The sequence below is a fragment of the Elgaria multicarinata genome, chromosome 8, assembly GCF_023053635.1.
Source record: "Elgaria multicarinata webbii isolate HBS135686 ecotype San Diego chromosome 8, rElgMul1.1.pri, whole genome shotgun sequence".
In the NCBI taxonomy this organism is placed as follows: Eukaryota; Metazoa; Chordata; class Lepidosauria; order Squamata; family Anguidae; genus Elgaria; species Elgaria multicarinata.
This window is the reverse complement of record NC_086178.1, coordinates 12,293,304-12,308,755: the sequence shown is the minus strand read 5'-3', so window position 1 is coordinate 12,308,755 and position 15,452 is coordinate 12,293,304. Positions and strand designations below refer to the sequence as shown.

At 46.2% G+C, this 15,452-nt stretch overlaps 1 protein-coding gene across 1 annotated transcript in view; it reads right to left on the bottom strand.

Moving 5' to 3' along the window:
• Window positions 1–13,086: 13,086 nt before the first annotated feature.
• The window catches only part of LOC134402434 (major facilitator superfamily domain-containing protein 8-like), a 32,422-nt gene continuing 30,056 nt past the window's right edge, over window positions 13,087–15,452 (bottom strand). Inside the window, exon 13 of the mRNA XM_063131872.1 lies at window positions 13,087–14,461. The gene's annotated coding sequence lies outside the window, so the exon portion shown is untranslated. The remainder of the gene's footprint in view (window positions 14,462–15,452) is intronic.

The window sequence follows — 15,452 nt, the reverse complement described above, 5'->3', positions numbered from 1 at the left end:
CCTTCATGGCTATAGATTATCGGGAAGAATCCTCTCTTCGCAATGAAGGAATCGTGGGAGGAGGCAACTGGCACCAGCTCTAGGTTTTGGGGAGCACTTGGCAAAACCCCTCAATGGGCTCCATCCCTCAGTGAGTTTACCTTTTCATCAATCTTGTTGCCTTTGCCGCCGCCGCCTCCTCCTCCTTCTCCTCTACCACCACCACTATCGCCAACACCTGTATTTGGCAGCTAGGAGCGAAAGGATCCTGATAGACAGAAGCAAGCCACCATCTAAGGCTCCCAAGGATGCCAGGTCCTGCTGTCAACCCTGTCTCAGGCCCGGAACCTGACCCCCTCTCTTGGGCTGTCTCTAACTCCCATCCCCAGCTGGCCAAAGATATATCCTGGCAGCATGATCTCTTTATAATTCATGGCCTGTCTCTGTGTGTGCTTTCTACTGTGACGAAATCAATAGGAGCTGCCCTCGAGGGAGTATGTAAATAATGAGAACCATCCTGCCTTCAGGTTTGCCCTCCAATCCTGATTGCTCTTTGGTCTTCACTCTTGGTTCCTGGGTCCTGGCACCTGACTCGCTCCAGGCTGCTGCCCAAAGCCCAGCTCTGATAGTAACCCAGAGGCCACCTCTTGAGGATTGGGCTGGTGTCACGTGGCCAAAACCCTGGAGAACCACTGCTGGTCAGGGTTGACAGCACCGGGTGAGAAAGACCAATGATCTGACTTAGGATAAGGAAACTTCCTATGTTCCCAAGAAAGTTTGGCAGCTACCGATTCTCCCATTGTGGACCATGCCCACCATGTACTCTCCCAAAGTTGAACCTGCAAGGCATCCTTGGAGGCCACAAATGGCACATCTTCAGGGCCACGTCATCTTGGCAGTTCTCATTCCATTCCACACGGCCTAAGAGGAGCTGGATCAAGCCATAGGCTTATCACGACCAGCATTCTGTTCCCACAACGGCCATCCAGAGTCCTCAGGGGAACCCGTATGCAGGACAGAAGCCTTTTATCCACCAAGCCAAACACAGCCCAACAGCTATGTATGGTGGCCCACAGGGCATCAGTAAGCTTTGCATGCAGAAGGTCGCAGGTTCAATCCTAGGCAGGATCCAGTAGCATGGGAGGTGATGGGAAGGGCCTTTCTCCCACCCACCCACTCCCGACTATACGAGGTGCTCATTTCTATTTACTTCACTCCCTGCAAAACGTGGCTGTCAGAAACCACCATTCCGGCCTTCCGCATCCAAGGGAGCTTCCTTGCGGGCGGGGCAGGGCCGGAAAGGTTTAACTGCAGCTGCCATTCCATTTGGAGGGGGGTGGGGGAAGACGACCCAAGACGAGGCGCAGAGCGACCGGGCTGAACTTTCGACCCTGCGTTTCGAGGTGCCTGAGCAGATGCCCAAGTGCCGTGGCACCCTGTGGCGCTGCCAGCAGGCCTCCGCCGCGTTTCCATAACCCACTTTGTCAGCCCCCTCGCCTCCGCCCACCCATGCCGCCCGCCCTTTGCCTGGCAGGGATTAGAGAACATTCCGGTTCACTTGCAGGCCACTGGGTGAGTCGCCTTGGCAATTCCACACACGCCTACGCACCGCCCCCCCCTCCCCGCCCGCGCCCCCTGCCCAGGGTTATATTTAGTAAGCGCACGAGCTGGATGCCAAGTTGGTGTGTGTCACTGTTTGAGGCGCATAGAGAGGGAAGGTTCCGGATGGGAGACCAAGAGGCCGCTTGGTAGGGGTTTAACCCTTGACCCTCTGCTCTGCACAGCTGGCTGGGATAATGGCCGCCATCCTCAATAGCCTGTTTCTGCTTTCCTAGCTGTCCAGGAGGAGCAGATGTGAGAGGCAAGCTAGAGAGGCCTTCGGACTGCCTGACCCAGGCCTTTACTTTAAGTAGAGTGGTCATATGGAAAGGAAGACAGGGCTCCTGTATCTTTAACAGTTGCATAGAAAAGGGAATTTCAGCAGGGGTTATTTGTATGCATGCAGCACCTGGGGAAATTCTCCCTTCATCACAACAGTTAAAACCGCAGGAGCCCTGCCCTCTTTTGCATCTGGTCACTAGAGCACCTTTAACTGTTGTGTTGAAGAGGGAATTTCACCAGGTGCTGCCTGCATACAAATAACACCTTCTGAAATTCCCTTTTTTATGCAACTGTTAAAGATACAGGAGCCCCGTCTTCCTTTCCATACAGCCACCCTATTTAACATACAAATATGTTATGGCAGTTTTATTTATTCATTTTTCATCCTAGTATTTAGAAGCTGCCTTTTAGGACAAAGTTCTTATGAACCGGCTTGCATAAAAATAAAACATAAAATGCAATAAAGCCAAATCATGAAAATAAAAAAAATCAGACAAAAATCACTCAAAACAGAGGTCAATACAGCAATACTTCTGAGATTGATCTAGGCAGGATGTGAACCACTGCAACGCAGTGCCCTGCAAACACATCCCAGCAAGATGCCCCAGAATTATTATTATTATTATTATTTATTTATTTATTTATATAGCACCATCAATGTACATGGTGCTGTACAGATAACACAGTAAATAGCAGGACCCTGCCGCGTAGGCTTACAATCTAATAAGTTGTAGTAAACAATAAAGAGGGAAGGAGAATGCGAACAGGCACAGGGAAGTGTAAACAGGCACCGGGTAGGGTGAAGCTAAACAGTATAGAGTCAGAACAAACTCAATATTTAAAAGCTATAGGGAAAAGAAAAGTTTTTAGCTGAGTTTTAAAAGCAGTGATTGAGTTTGTAGTTCTCAAGTGTTCTGGAAGAGCGTTCCAGGCGTAAAGGGCAGCAGAAGAAAAAGGACGAAGCCGAGGATATCACGGCTGATGATCCAAAAGAACCAACAGAGTTCAGAGTTCATAACCAGTTTCAGGTAGGGATTTTGTGAAATCTGCTTCATTTGTATTTTGCGGATTCTTGGATGTCTTTTGTTTTGTCAACAGCTCATTGATGGAATCAGAATTTTTAAAACAGAATTTTGTTCTACTCTCACTAGTTCACATTAGTGCCAGTGCGGGTTATAGGGGGGGGGGAAAAACCACAAAAGTGAAAAACTGGTTTGCAACTCCGCAGGATCCATGTAACTCTGCAGAAATCCAAATTCACTTAAATCCATTGCAGATTTTTGTGACCTCCCTAGTTTCAGGTAAAGAGCAGCAACTATTATTCCCATTTTACAGATTAGGAATTGAGACTGAGGCCAGATCTACACCTTGTGTCAAATCATTACAAATGTGAATGAAAAGCAGGATATAACACTATGAAATCGGTATATGGAATGTGGATTGTACCCCAACAGGTATCAGTGCAGTTTGATACTGCTGTAAAGCAGTAGTGTAGATCTAGTTTGAGATTATTTTGGTCCAGGGCCAGACAATACATTTCAGACCTAAACCCAACAGTTCCTGGATGCATTTTGGGAGTGAAAGGAGATGATCAAAAGGCACAATTCATTTATTTATTTATTTATTTATTACATTTCTATACCGCCCAATAGCCGAAGCTCTCTTGGCGGTTCACAAAAATTAAAACCATAATAAAACAACCAACATGTTAAAAGCACAATTACAAAATACAGTATAAAAAGCACAACCAGGATAAAACCACGCAACAAAATTGATATAAGATTAAAATACAGAGTTAAAACAGTAAAATTTAAATTTAAGTTAAAATTAAGTGAGCTGGCGACGAAAGCAGTACAGTGTAGGCGCCAGGCAGACCTCTCTGGGGAGCTCATTCCACAACCGGGGTGCCACAGCGGAGAAAGCAATTCAATAAAGTGCATGCACATGGCTCCATCAGCACACATAGAATCATAGAATAGTAGAGTTGGAAGGGTCCTCTAAGGCCATCTAGTCCAACCCCCTGCTCAATGCAGGAATCCACCCTAAAGCATACCTGACAGATGGTTGTCCAGCTACCTCTTGAAGGCCTCTAGTGTGAGAGAGCCTACAACCTCCCCAGGACATTGGTTCCATTGATGTACTGTTCTAACAGTCAGGAAGTTTTTTCTGATGTCCAGCCGGAATCTGGTTTCCTGTAAATTGAGCCCGTTATTCCGTGTCCTACACTTTGGAATGATCGAGAAGAGATCCTGGCCCTCCTCTGTGTGACAACCTTTCAAGCACTTGAAGAGTGCTATCATGTGTCCCCTCCATCTTCTCTTCTCCATTATTATTATTATTATTATTATTATTATTATTATTTATTTATATAGCACCATCAAGTTTTCATAGTGCTGTACAGAACCATGAAATATGCCCAGTTCTTTCAGTCTCTCTTCATAGGGCTTTGTTTCCAGACCCCTGATCATCCTCGTCGCCCTTTTCTGAACCTCCTCCAGCTTGTCTGCATCCTTCTTATAGTGTGGCGCCCAGAACTGGATGCAATGTACTCAAGATGAGACCAAACCAGTGCTGAATAGAGGGGAACCCGTACCTCACACGATTTGGAAGCTAGCATCAACCCTGAAAATTGCAAGAGAACTCTTGGCAATAGATGACCTTGTAGCATGTCATCTTTCTTCTTCTTCTTCTTCTTCTTCTTCTTCTTCTTCTTCTTCTTCTTCTTCTTCTTCTTCTTCTTCTTCTTCTTCTTCTTCTTCTTCTTCTTCTTCTGCACGTTTATAGTTGTTATGTTTTGAAACATGTTAGCGATGTCTCTTGAAACCTCAGTAAGCCAGAGAATATCTGAGAATATCTGGCAGGGGGCGGTCGGAGGATTTTAATGCCCTGCACAGCTCCTTGCCTGTTTTGCATAACAAGCAGTATAAATTATACAAAGTAAGATACATCATGTAAATTTTCTCAATTTCCATAATTTATGAAGGACACGGAAAGACTTGGGTTATTATCCAGCATCTCGTGTCATGCCCCCCCCTCCCTCTACGCAACTATTAAAGGGACTGGAGCCCTTTGCACCTGGTCCCCAGGGCAACTCCGCACCATCAGGAGGCAACATCCTGAGGCCTGCGAAAATAAGAGCTTCTCAACCTAGCAACCTTATGTGGAGAGAATCCTGCAAACTCCTCCCAGCTGGGCTCCAGAAAGCCCCTAAAGGCGTTCTCCCCCACCCACCCCATTCACTCAAGGCCAAGGCCGTAGCTAGACCCAAGGTTTATCCCAGGATTGTCCTGGGGTCAAACCTGTTCATCTAACTGCCACACAGGGCATCCAGTGCTCAGGCAGGGACGAACCCGGGATGATCCTGGGATAAACCTTAGGTCTAGCTATGGCCCAAGCCAGCCTGGCGTGCAACAATCTTGGGTCAAATCCTGAGAGAGCCACCAGCTTGTATCAGGCCTGCACCCTCCTCTCCTGGTATGTCCACCTGCCCCCTGTAGCTGTCCTGTGTAAAGAACTTTCCCGCCTCGTAAGGTGGCTTGGTGTCCTTCTTTACAGAGGTCAGTCCTCTGTTTGATGGCATCTCCCAAATCTGGTCTAAAGATAACCATCAGAAGGGTTGAAGTTGCCTGTCAGCAGTCACCTTGGCACAGGGCCCTGCCTTGATGGCAGTGCATCGGCACCATGAGGCCTCAGGCTCCCGTATTGGCGCACCTTTCCGGCATCTGCACGGGAAGGAGCGTCAAAGTGGAGCTGCTTGCTGCCGCCAGGCCGACCACAGAGGAGGGGGGAGGAACAGGGCAGCCAGCTCTCCTCCCTCCTCTGTTAGAAATATTACATTAAACATAGTCTGATTCTAGACTTTCTAAGAAGTCTAGAATCACTTCAGAATCCAATATAAACTTCTCCTGTTGACCTACAAAGCTTTTCACTGTCTAGCTCCTTCCTATCTTTCCTCTCTCATCTCACACTATTCCCCCGCTCGTGCTCTTCGCTCCTCTGATGCCATGTTTCTCACCTGACCAAGGGTCTTTACTTCCCTTGCTCGGCTTCGTCCATTTTCTTCTTCTGCCCCTTACACCTGGAACGCTCTTCCAGAACATTTGAGAACTACAAGTTCAATCACAGCTATTAAAGCTCAGCTAAAAACTTTTCTTTTTCCTAAAGCTTTTAAAACTTGATTTTGTTCTGACTTTATACTGCTAGTTTTACCCTACCCTGTGCCTGTTTGGTGCATTCTCTTCCCCTCCTTATTGTTTTATTATGATTTTATTAGAATGTAAGTCTATGAGGCAGGGTCTTGCTATTTACTGTTTTACTCTGTACAGCACCATGTACATTGATGGTGCTATATAAATAAATAAATAAATAATAATAATAATAATAATAATAATAATAATAATAATAATAATAGTATACGGTGGGAGGGGTTTTCTGCTCTGTTCCGTTGCAGTTGGAAAAAGGCAGTGAACGGCTCTTCTCTGTGTGCTGTCTGTATTAAGGAAAGGACAGACTGTGTTTTGAAGTCTCTCGCTATTTGTTGTTACTGCTTTCTTCAAACTCAACATAAAGAAACACTTTAATATATATCCTCTGGTCAAGTATATTCCCTTGCTGCTATCTTTCTATATGTCACATATAACAGAGTTATATATAACTCCTAACAGAGTTATATATATATAGAGAGAGATTTTCTAATATCATCCCTTCCTCTGGCTGCCCCATTCCTCCACCCCACCCCACCCCATTTGTTTGGCTTTTTTTTAATCTGTAGATGTAAACCTTTATGAAGGATTAAAAAAAAAATTAAAGATTAAAAAAAATGGGGGGAATGGAATGGGGCAGCCAGAGGGAGAGGAAGAGAGGGACTTGAGGCACCTGAACCAGCTCTCCCGGCTCAGGCACCACACGTCCTTCTCTTCCTCCCCCTCCGGCAGCCCTGTCCTTCCCCCCTCATGTTTTTTTTTAATCTGTAGATGCGAAGGTTTGCATCTACAGATTAAAAAATAAAAATAAAATAAAAATGGGGTGAAGCAATGGGGCAGCCAGAGCGGGGGGGGGGGGGAAGGAACACGCAGTGCCCAAATTGGCCCTCCTCCAGCCGATAGCAAATAATCAGGGGGCGCCATTGGCTCTGGCATGCCTCCGCTTTAATTATTTTATTTATTTTATTTATTACATTTTTATACCGCCCAATAGCCGAAGCTCTCTGGGCGGTTCTCTGGGCGGTTTTAAAAAAAAGTCGGGGGAAATGCCTATCTTTTTTAAAGTGGGGTTTAGGGGGGTTGCCCCTGGATGGCTTCAGGATGGCGGCTGCGTCATATAGATGACCTGCTGCCGCTCCGGATCCACTCCGGGGCAAACCTCTCAGCAAGACAGTCTGACAGTCTTTCCCACCAAGGCGAGATGGATGATATTTCTATTTAAAGCCTCGTCATTCTTTCCCAATCTGCAACCAGACCTATAATTTAGCACGCGCAACTTTTGTGCAAATCTGAGTCGTCTTTTAGCCTCTTTTGGGGTGATGCTGTTAGCCCCAGGGAGAGATTTCATCTCTCTGATGAATGCCATGTGCCAAGGGTAAAAAAAGATGGCTTCTCTGCCAAAGGGTGGCTACGTGCCAGATTTGCATTCCTTAATGGTGGACCTCATGTCCTAGCAGACAAAGAGGAAAACCTTCAGCCAATGGAGCATCGAAGGTAACCTATGACTCGTTGAGATTGTGCACCTTAACTTGAAAATTGAATGTAAATTAACTTGCTAATCCAGAACTGACCAATAGAAGGGTTAGAACGAGACGAACACCCTCTTGTAGTCAGGGCCTATATATACTGTGAGATTCCTTTGTTCTGGGCGCCTCCATTTTATGGAACCGGAGAGCACCCCCATACTGCAGTATCGGAAGTAAATGGATTACGTGTATTCTCCAGCCTCGTGTGTTTGATTGGCTATTAACGCGCTAGGGAAGCGGGCCTTTAAATCCCTGGTTGAGGGACAACAATGCGGCTTCTCTTTTTCCGCCGTGTGTAAGCAGCCACCCTACCTCCAAGGGGAGGGGGCAGTTAGCTCAGAGCCACGGCCCAGTTCTTCGTGCTGAAGGTGTGCAGATAATCCGTATGTTGGTCAGAGCTTCACGGATTGAATTCGCGTGATTCTCGTTTGATTTAACACAGTGTGCCAGCCGTGGCTGGGGAGGGGGGATACTAAAACATCAGCTGCCCTCTACTTCTGGATTTAGCAGATTGGTACAATATCAGATCCACTTTTCCTTCCTGTCTTCCTTTCATGGAGCCGTAGCGGTCCCTTCCTTGAGCCACCAGTATCATGCCTTTGTATTCCCATCTGTGGTGCCATAGCGCCCCCTGCTGGAGCAGGGTTGCTCTGTCCTGACCTCCTCCTGGCTTAGGTACCGTTAGGAAATCTTGCACAGGTTTTATAGGCGGCAGCAACCTACATCCAGGCAAGCCTCCGTGTATTCACTGACTCTTCAGCAAACAGCCCTGTGCATGAGCTCTGGGCGGAAGAGTCAACAAATGTGCAGACGTTAGGAGAGAGGTCCTGCTTCTGTGATTCCATTCGCCCTCCATCCATGCATTCATCAACCTTCATTTGGTTGCCTAGAATCATAGAATCATAGAATAGCAGAGTTGGAAGGGGCCTACAAGGCCATCGAGTCCAACCCCCTGCTCAATGCAGGAATCCACCCTAAAGCATCCCTGACAGATGCTTGTCCAGCTGCCTCTTGAAGGCCTCTAGTGTGGGAGAGCCCACAACCTCCCTAGGTAACTGATTCCATTGTCATACTGCTCTAACAGTCAGGAAGTTTTTCCTGATGTCCAGCTGGAATCTCGCTTCCTTTAACTTCCTTTAAGGGGCTACCTTCCAAGTTTAGCAACTGCTTGTAATGTAGGGGTTGCTGGGAGAAACCCAGCTGCTGGGGGTGGGAGTCCAGAGAACCACAATGGGCCCATTCAGAAGACACCTTAAACCGTGGCTATAACCACGGGGAATAAGTATTTTTTGCTTTTAGCTTCATCACACCAGGGTTATACTGTGCAATCACTACGAATTGCAGGCAAAGGATTCCGAAGTTTTCCAGCTTATAATCTGCTTTGACTGTGGAGTACTCCCATGCATCCCGCTTTAATTGTGCTATAAAGCCAAAAGAACCGACCTACCGTATTTCTTCGATTGTAAGACGCCATCGGTTGTAAGACGCACACTAATTTCAGTACCACCAACAGAAGGAAAAAACCCTAAGACACACCCGCAATTCTAAGACGCACCCCGTTTTTAGAGATGTTTTTATATGGGAGGAAAAGTGCATCTTAGAATTGAAAAAATACGGTATTTTGCTACATCTTTAGGAGCAAATCTTTTGTTGTTCTCCGAGCGGCCACTGGGGGCGCAGGAGAATGATTTGATATGTTTAAAGTACAAATTAAACAAATGCTTACAATCTGCGTAAGTTTTAAAGCTAAAGACATCAAAATTGTCACAATAGTAGATATTAAGGAGGGCTTTCAGCATACCAAATTTGAATTGGGTTGGGTCATCTGTTGTTTTTTTATTATTATTTTACATTTCTCCCCCTTAAACCCTTTCTAAGTATGCAAAGGATCTTAGGAGTGCTGCTGCCCGGGGTGTGATTTAGCTAACAACAACAACTTTACGCTATGGGGATAATTCGAGGGAAACAGGTACATAGGATGAAGCCCTTTATTCACCATGGTTAAAGCTGTGGTTTAAGGTGTCTTCTGAACACAGCCTGGCTGCCTGGTTTAACCACTGTGGTTAAAGCCATGGTTTAAGGTGTCTTCTGAACGGGGCCTATGAGAAGGTGGATAGCTTAGTGGCAGTGCACATGCTTTGCATGTAGAAGGTTCAAGCCGTGTGAACCCCAATTAAAAGGGTTGCGCTGGCAAAAACCAATGCCTGAAACCCTGGAGAGCCACTGTCACTCAGAGCGGCCTGTACCGGGCCAGAAGCTGGGTTTGAAGATGCTGTTGGCAAAGGTCCCTGTGGTGAAGCCCCTCCTGTAATGTGACTGCCCTCTAGTGGCACTTCCTAGCTCTCCTCCTAATGTAACAATATCTCTGGAAGCAGCTGGGGGCCATTTTAATATCCCACAATGCCCTGGGGCAACAATTTTTTTTGTCAGGAGTATTGTAGAAACGTAAATGGCAGCTCCCAGAGACCTGGAACTGCCTACCACCACCAGAAAAACAAAGTTGTTTTTTTAAAATGGATTTTCAGAGCAGGCATCAATGGTGGGCCCTGCCAAGGCTCTGGGCCACTGGCCAACTCCCAAGGCTGCCACTTGCCCAAGGATGCCACTCACACTACTGCTTTCACACCATAGGATAAGGCAGTTTTATATGTTCACTGAGCTTCCCAGCCTTTCATCATCATCAATCGTTCTCAAACAGCTTCAGTAAGAGGTTGATTTATTTTCATCATGACTTACAGACACCAAGCACTGCTAGAGAACTCAAGAAGAACACCGAGGGCGATAGTTTGGATGGAATCTTGGGCCAACACCTTTAAAGGCTGAATTCACACACAGAAACAGCAGCACAGGCACAACTTCAACCCTGACCGCAAGAAAGCATCTCCACATGAAAGGCAGCTTGTGCAAAGTGCCCCCTTTCCCAGGTGGCTCTAGCCGTAAAACAGTAGTGTCAAGGCCGCCATTTTTATTCGAGAAGCGGTGAGGAGGCGGAGGGGCACTAGGCCCTGACTTGGCTCACCCATTTTTCCCCTGCAGCTCCTCCCCTAAGACATATCCCATTCCATCCTCACCCAGGGCTTCTATCTGGTCTTGCAGATGGGCTCAGAGGAACAAGGCTTTGGGGAGGGTGTTGGGAGAGATAGCAAGGGGCAGCGCTCCCCTAGCACCAGCGACTTCTCTCCTGGAAATGCACCCCCTGTTTCACAGCTGTATCGTAGAAAGGAACCTTCGAAGACTCAGCTCAACCTCCCAACTGGACACATTTATGGACTAAGGTGCAAGTCGGTGCTCACATCCAGTTGTCAGTTTTGAAGTGCAGGCATTCATCGGAAAAAACGCTGCCAGTCAGTGTTGACAACACTGAGCTAAATGGCCCTAGGGTCTCAAATCAGCAGCTTCGGATGTTCCCACTGTGCAAGTCCGAGCACTCCCCAAAAATCTGGTTCTGGTACCCGTGCACATCCTTGGCAGATTGGAGGTTGACTCCTGCGATGACTGGGTTTCAGAGGCCACGGTGGTGGTAGTGAAAGCCCAACCTGGGCGGCAGGCTGAGCAAAGCTGAGACAGCCCGTGTCCACGTACATGTTGTTTTAGTGTGCGGTGACAGGTATTTGGTGCATGTGTGTCTGTGCTTGTGCGGATGCTTGTCTGACGCTGCGTCTCCCCGCTCCCACATTCTCTGGGAAGGCCACTAATAATAATAAATAGACTCCTGCTCACCAAAGGAGTTTCCTTTGTCCACCATGCCCCAATAACCAATAAATTTCATATTTGCCACCGGAGTGAGATGGCCATTAGGAAGATTAACTTTCAGGAAGGAAAGAAAGAAGAAAAGAGCCCTGCTGTGTCAGACCAAGGGTCCATGGAGTCCAGCTTGGCCACAGTGTGAACAGAACGCTGGACTCCATGGTCCCTTGGTCTGATCCAGCAGGGCTCTTTTTATGCCCTAAAAATATGGAAGATAAGACAGTTGGTAGCAATTGACCATGGAAGCCGTCCCTGGTGCATCCATGTTCAGAACCAGGATACTTCTCTAATGAGTAGGTGCCTGGAGCTATAACCACAGTGCTTGGATTCTCCCATCATGCCCGTGACTTCACCAGAGATGCCCAACTGGCCGCTGTCACACTAAACACAATGCATGGCCCTTTGATCAGAACCAGGGTAGCCATTCCTAGATTTTTCTCTCTCCCTGCTGCCAGCAAAAGCAGAACACGGGTAAACGTGGATGGAGAGAGCAAGAGAGACGCAACAAGCTCAGGTTCTGGAGTAGCCTTCCCCAACCTGGTGTCCTCCGGACGCTTTGGACTACAACTCCCAGAATTCCTGTCCGTGCTGGTTGAAGCCGAGAGGAGCTGAAGCCCACACAACTAGAGGGCACCATGTTAGGGAATACCACTTTGAAATTCCACTTCTCAGTTAAGCCCCATTCAGAAGACACCTTAAACCATGGTAGTTAAGCCAGAAAGCCAGTCTGTGTTCAGAAGACACCTTAAACTATGGCTTTAACTATGGTGAATAAAGCAAAAAAGCCTTATTCACCATGGTTAAAGCCATGGTTTAAGGTGTCTTCTGAACACAGCCTGGCTTCCTGACTTAACCACCATGGTTAAAGCCATGATTTAAGGCAGAGCTTTCCAAACTTTTCATGGTGGTGACACACTTTTTACACATGCATCATTTTGCGACACAGTAATTCAGTTTTACTAGCAAACCGAAGGTTAAACTAACCCCTTATAAGAGATACGGACACATACATAAATTGTAATAACGAAATGTATGGGGACACAACATATCTCATGAAAACCTTTCATTTATATTTTTAAAAATATATGATTTGCAAGATAATAACATATATTATTTTCACACCCCGGCTGTGGAATGAGCTCCCTAAGGAGGTTCGCTTAGCACCTACATTATATGCCTTTAGATGCCAGGTGAAAACCTTTTTATTCTCCCAGCATTTTAACAGTCTATAAATAAATGGGGGAGATTCCACGGCATACCAGTAGAAGACAGGTTATGTGTTTGTGGAGAGCCAGTTCCAGAGGACATAACACACTATCTATTTGACTGCCCCTTATATATAGATATAAAGAAAAGTTATTTAGAGCCTTTTTTAAAGAAAGTGAAATACTGGGGTGCTAAGGAAAAACTGTGTTATTTATTATATTCAACCAACCCATATGTGATACAAAGGGTTGCACTATTTGCAGTGAAAGCTAATAGATGTAGAGCAAAGTTTTTAGATACAATTGGAGTGTGTTGTTATAAAGATTCAGAGACATAAATGAAATGTCACTGAGAAGCAATTAAAGGTTTCTGAATGTCCGCTGTGCTCCTATCTTACTATCCTTTTAGCAATGCATGTTACGTTTTTGATAGCTGTAATTTTTAACCATATGTAATTTTTAACCATATGTAATTTTTATCATGTATAGTATAGCAAAATGTCAAGTTTGTATGTGTTGCAATGATCTGTGGATTGAGCAATAAACATATTGATAGAGAGAGCATGAAAAAATAAATTTTAACTTGGTGTTTTAAATTTGTAATTTTGCATTGCTGCTGTTTTTATCTGGTTGAGCTTTTATATTGTATTTTATATTATGGTTTTATACATGTTGTTTTATACTTTGAATGTTTTTATTTTTTGTGAACCGCCCAGAGAGCTCCAGCTATTCAGTGGTATAGAAATGTAATTAATTAATGAATAAATAAATAAATTTCCAAGACTTTTCACATTGAACCAATTTTGTCGAGCTGCGATCGAGCGGCGGTTGAGACGGTGTTCTATAAAAAAACTGGACCCGTGCAATTTCTCAAATGCGTCACTTCAGGTGTAGCCGTGTCACCGGAAGTGACGCGGAATCAGCTGTTTTGACCCAATTATGCATACCCTCGACCGTGGTGTGCATACACGGATACGACGGAAGGGGAATATACTAGTGCACCATACTAATCAGCAGCTTTGCTGCGTAAAAATGCATGCAAGTTGGTATTGTTTATTTCACATAGACTCAGAGGTTTCTCGTTACGTTCGCATGACACACCTACACACTGCAGCTGACACACTAACGTGTCGCGACACACAGTTTGGAAAGCCATGATTTAAGGTGTCTTCTGAATGGGCCCTTAAGCTGTGGCGTCTCTCACTGGAGCCATCCCTGGTCTCAGACACCTGCTCCCCACACCAAGCCCTGTTTCTGTATGATGCTGTGCACACACAAAAACACATGGTGTCCCAAGGAAACATGGCCGCTTGCGTTGCATGGCAACAGCTCTTGGAAATGGGCAGAGACCCTGGCACACAGACAGTGACAACGGGAGAAGAAAACCTCGGAAAGAGCGGAGCGGCCTTCCCTGAGACGGCGCCCTCCAGATGGCTTGGACTACAGCTCCCATTAACCCCAGCCAGCATGACTGGGGTTGATGGGAGTTATAGTCTAACCCATGGGGAGGGTGTCGGGTTGGAGAAGACATGGGTGAGGTTCGTGTGGCTCACCAACCCCTGGAGATCCCTTTGCAGATGTGAGGTGTTTTTGCACAAGCCCCAATGCAGTCCTTTTCTAGGGGCAGTCCATCGCTTGCTGGGCCCCACGGGGGCAAGAAAATGAGAGGCGCCATGGAGTGTGTGAAAGGAAATGGCGCTCCTTGCCCTTAGAGCAAGTGCTAGTCCCAGGTGGTGGCAATGACAAGGCAAGTCTGGCCAGCAGGCGAGGAGGCGTGGAAGCCCTAGCCAGACGCTGGGTTGGGCATTGCTCTTTGGATGGATATGAGCTCTTTGCTGCTTCTCATCCCAGTAGGAGAGCAACAACGTGGGAACCAGAAGCCAGCCAGCCTGGGGAGCCACCGTGCCAATCAGAATGCCACCTGCATAAGGATGACAGAAGCAGAAGAAAGAGTCAAGCCGAGTTTCCCAAGTGAACTACAGCTTCTTTTGCCCTAATCCGATTAGGACACCCACGTGTCTCGCACTGGTTGTTGTTGTTGTTGTTATATTATTATTATTATTATTATTATTATTATTATTATTATTATTATTATTTACATACCACCCCATAGCCAAACCTCTCTGAGTGGTTTACAAAAGATTAAAACATTAAGAATGGTATACAAAATTTAAAACCAAAAAAAACATACAATATGCACAAAGACGACATACATCTAAAAACGACATTCAGCTGTCAGCCCAATCTAAAAACAGATCCGGGATTGATTAAAACACATTGCATGCTGCTAAATTCTTGGGAAAAGAGAAAAGTCTTGACCTGGTCCCAAAAAAAGATAGCAATATTGGTGCCTGGCGGTTCTCGTCCGGGAGATCATTCCATAATTAGGGGACCACCAGTGAGAAGACATTCTAGAGGCCTTCAAGAGGCAGCTGGACAGCCATCTGTCAGGGATGCTTTAAGATGGATTCCTGCATTGAGCAAGGGGTTGGACTCGACAGCCTTGTAGGCCCCTTCCAACTCTATGATTCTAAGGCCCTCTCCTTTGTTGCTGGATTAGGACGTCTGGTTGTTTATCAGACTCCATCTGTCTCGGGGTGGACAACTTGTTGGTTCTCCAATGCTTTGGCCTACAACACCCCTCAGCCCTCACGACTGGCTATGCCAACTGTGTCTGGGGCTAATGAGAGCTGTAGGCCAAAACATCTAGAGGGCCGGAAGTTGCCAACCCTGGATCCATCCAAATGGTATCACATACAGTTAAAGGTACCTCCCCACCAACATGGTGATACATTATTTCTAGCATCCATAAACCCAATCGAATCAGGGAGACAAAGTTTTTTGTTGGGGAAACAGATCAGAATGAGTCTCGGGGTGTGAACTTTGGTACGCTGAAGTCCTGCTGATTCATA